Here is a 3711-nt window from a genome sequence, read left to right as displayed (position 1 = left end):
CAGCCATTCCAGTGCACATAATTGATTATAACAATATTTTGAATTGACGGAGCAGTACTTAATCCAAATTATTACAAATTCTGCGGCTCATTGTATCGCATACATTGTGTGCAACACATATAGAATAGAATGACTATTGTGGACATTTTCTTTGGCAAAAGTAACACAGAAGTCATACTTTGCAGTCAACAAACATTAAATACACAGAGGATTCTAAATTAACATTTTTCATTGGTAGCACTGTTGTGAGATTAATCAAGTTAAACTACTATTTGAAGAAGTATCCCTTTTACTTTCTTTCTGTGCCACCAAATGTTTGCTTACTACTGTTAAAGTTGGCAGGTTGTTAGCTAGCTATCTAGCTAATGATGTAACATGATGACAACAAGGTCATTTACAAATAGTTAGCGGCCCGCAAGTAGTTTCAGAACGGCCGCGACATGATTTATATATGTAAAATGAAGTCCGGTCAGTCAAAGAAAAAAATGTTGCGCTGGTAATATGGTCATAAAGTTTGAACGGTAAAGTTTGAACAGTCACTCGGAGGCTGCGGTACAGTGAAGCATAATAATTACTAAAATTATTACCTGTGCAATTTTTTTTCTAGGCGCACTGGTGCTCCCAAATAAAAATTCCAGGTCGCACAGCAAAATACTGTATTTAGGAGCATATGCTACCAAAATGGTCGCAATTTAGAGCCCTGAATGCACACCATGCATACTTTACATATATACATAAGAACATACCATAAGTATCTGCACTCTACTGTACTTGTTTTACCAGTCTCAACATATAGCCCTGGGCCTAATGTTTATATCTATGATGGAAAAAGTACCCAATTGTCATGCTTGAGTAAAAGTAAAGATACCTTAATAGAAAATAACTCAAGTAAAAGTCAAAGTCAACCAGTAAAATACTAAAAGTATTTGGTTTTAAATATACTTAAAAATCTAAATTAAATGTAATCGAATTAATATACTGAAGTATCAAAAGTAAAAGTTTAAATCATTTCAAATTCATTACAGTGGGGGAAAAAAGTATTTAGTCAGCCACCAATTGTGCAAGTTCTCCCACTTAAAAAGATGAGAGAGGCCTGTAATTTTCATCATAGGTACACGTCAACTATGACAGACAAAATGAGAAGAAAAATTCCAGAAAATCACATTGTAGGATTTTTAATGAATTTATTTGCAAATTATGGTGGAAAATAAGTATTTGGTCAATAACAAATGTTTCTCAATACTTTGTTTTATACCATTTGTTAGCAATGACACAGGTCAAACGTTTTCTGTAAGTCTTCACAAGGTTTTCACACACTGTTGCTGGTATTTTGGCCCATTCCTCCATGCAGATCTCCTCTAGAGCAGTGATGTTTTGGGGCTGTCGCTGGGCAACACAGACTTTCAACTCCCTCCAAAGATTTTCTATGGGGTTGAGATCTGGAGACTGGCTAGGCCACTCCAGGACCTTGAAGCAAACCAGATGGCACAATTAAAACATATTTTTTTTTTTTATGGATAGCGAGGGGTACACTCCAACACTCATAATTTACAACAAAAAAAAACACTTGTGTTTAGTGTGTCCGCCAGATCAGAGGCAGTAGGGATGACCAGGGATGTTCTCTTGATAAGTGTGTGAATTTGACAATCTTCCTGTCCTGCTAAACATTCAAAATATAATGAGTACTTTTGGGTGTCAGGGAAAATGTATGGAGTAAAAATTACATTTTCTTTAGGAATATAGTGGAGTAAAAGAAAAATTTAACAAAAATATAAATAGTAAAGTAAAGTACAGTTATAAATCACTATACTAGTATTATAGATATTGTAATGTGGTAATTTCAGTGCTGTTTTTGCAGACAGAAAATGTATCCCTTCATTGAAAAGAGATTTCACAGAAATTAATGTATTGATTTATGGCCTAATTCACAAAAGATTATGATTGATATACAGCACCTGTCAAAAGTTTGGACACACCTACTCATTCAAGGGTTTTTCTTTATTTTTACAATTTTCTACATTGTAGAATAATAGTGAAGAAATCAAAACTATGAAATAACATGAATTATGTAGTAACCAAAAAAGAGTTAAACAAATCAAACATATTTTAGATTTTAGATAGTAGCCACCCTTTGCCTTGATGACAGCTTTGCACACTCTTGGCATTCTCTCAACCAGCTTCACCTGGAATGCTTTTCCAACAGTCTTGAAGGAGTTCCCACATATGCTCAGCACTTGTTGGCTGCTTTTCCTTCACTCTGCGGCCCAACTCATCCCAAACCATCTCAATTGGGTTGAGGTCGGGGGATTGAGGAGGCCAGGTCATCTGATGCAGCACTCCATCACTCTCCTTCTTGGTCAAATAGCCCTTACACAGCCTGGAGGTGTGTTGGGTCATTGTCCTGTTGAAAAACAAATGGTAGTCCCACGAAGCACAAACCAGATGGGATGGCGTATCGCTGCAGAATGCTGTGGTAGCCATGCTGGTTTAGTGTGCCTTGAATTCTAAATAAATCACTGACAGTGTCACAAGCAAAGCACCCCCACACCATCACACCTCCTCCTCCATGCTTCATGGTGGGAACCACACATGCAGAGATCAGATCATCCGTTCACCTACTCTACGTCTCACAAAGACACAGCGATTGGAACCAAAACAAGTACAATTTGGACTCATCAGACCAAAGGACAGATTTCCACTGGTCTAATGTGCATTGCTCGTGTTTCTTGGCCCAAGCAAGTCTCTTCTTATTATTGGTGTCCTTTAGTAGTGGTTTCTTTGCAGCAGTTCGACCATGAAGGCCTGATTAATGCAGTCTCCTCTGAACAGTTGATGTTGAGATGTGTCTGTTACTTGAACTCTGTGAAGCATTTATTTGGGCTGCAATCTGAGGTGCAGTTAACTCTAATGAACTTATCCTCTGCAGCAGAGGTAACTCTGGGTCTTCCTTTCCTGTGGCGGACCTCATGAGAGCCAATTTCATCATAGCGCTTTATGGTTTTTGCGACTGCACTTGACGAAACTTTCAAAGTTCTTGACATTTTCCGGATTGACTGACCTTCATGTCTGAAAGTAATCATGGACTGTCGTTTCTCTTTGCTTATTTGAGCTGTTCTTGCCATAATATGGACTTGGTCTTTTACCAAATAGGGCTATCTTCTGTATACCACCCCTACCTTGTCACAACACAACTGATTGTCTCAAACGCATTAAGAAGGAAAGAAATTCCACAAATTAACTTTTAACAAGGCACACCTGTTAATTGAAATGCATTACAGGTGACTACCTCATGAAGCTGGTTAAGAGAATGCCAAGAGCGTGCAAAGCTGTCATCAAGGTAAAAAAGGTATTGGTGGTGGTGGCGGTTGAGGCAGAGACAATATTGTTAGAAAGACCTTCATTGTTTTTCAATGATTTATGTAAAGATCCAGGCTAACCTGGAAAAGTCTCCGTCCAGCAGCCTCCTGTACTCAGCGATCTCCATCTCCAGCCTGGTCTTGATGTTCAGTAGCATACTGTACTGTTGGCCCTGGCGGTCCAGGTCAGCACGAAGATGACCAAGCTGGTCCTCCAGGCTGGTCACCTGCCATCATATTGGCGTAGTGGCTCTGTGTGTCAGCCAGGGACGCTTTATATAATATATATGTAGAGAGAGAGAGAAGAGAGAGAGAGAGAGAGAGAGAGAGAGAGAGAGACGAGAGAGAGAGACGA

The sequence above is a fragment of the Coregonus lavaretus genome (genome assembly GCF_964263955.1).
Source record: "Coregonus lavaretus genome assembly, chromosome: 2".
Taxonomy (NCBI): domain Eukaryota; kingdom Metazoa; phylum Chordata; class Actinopteri; order Salmoniformes; family Salmonidae; genus Coregonus; species Coregonus lavaretus.
The sequence above is the reverse complement of the archived record's forward strand: the minus strand, read 5'-3'. Positions refer to the sequence as shown.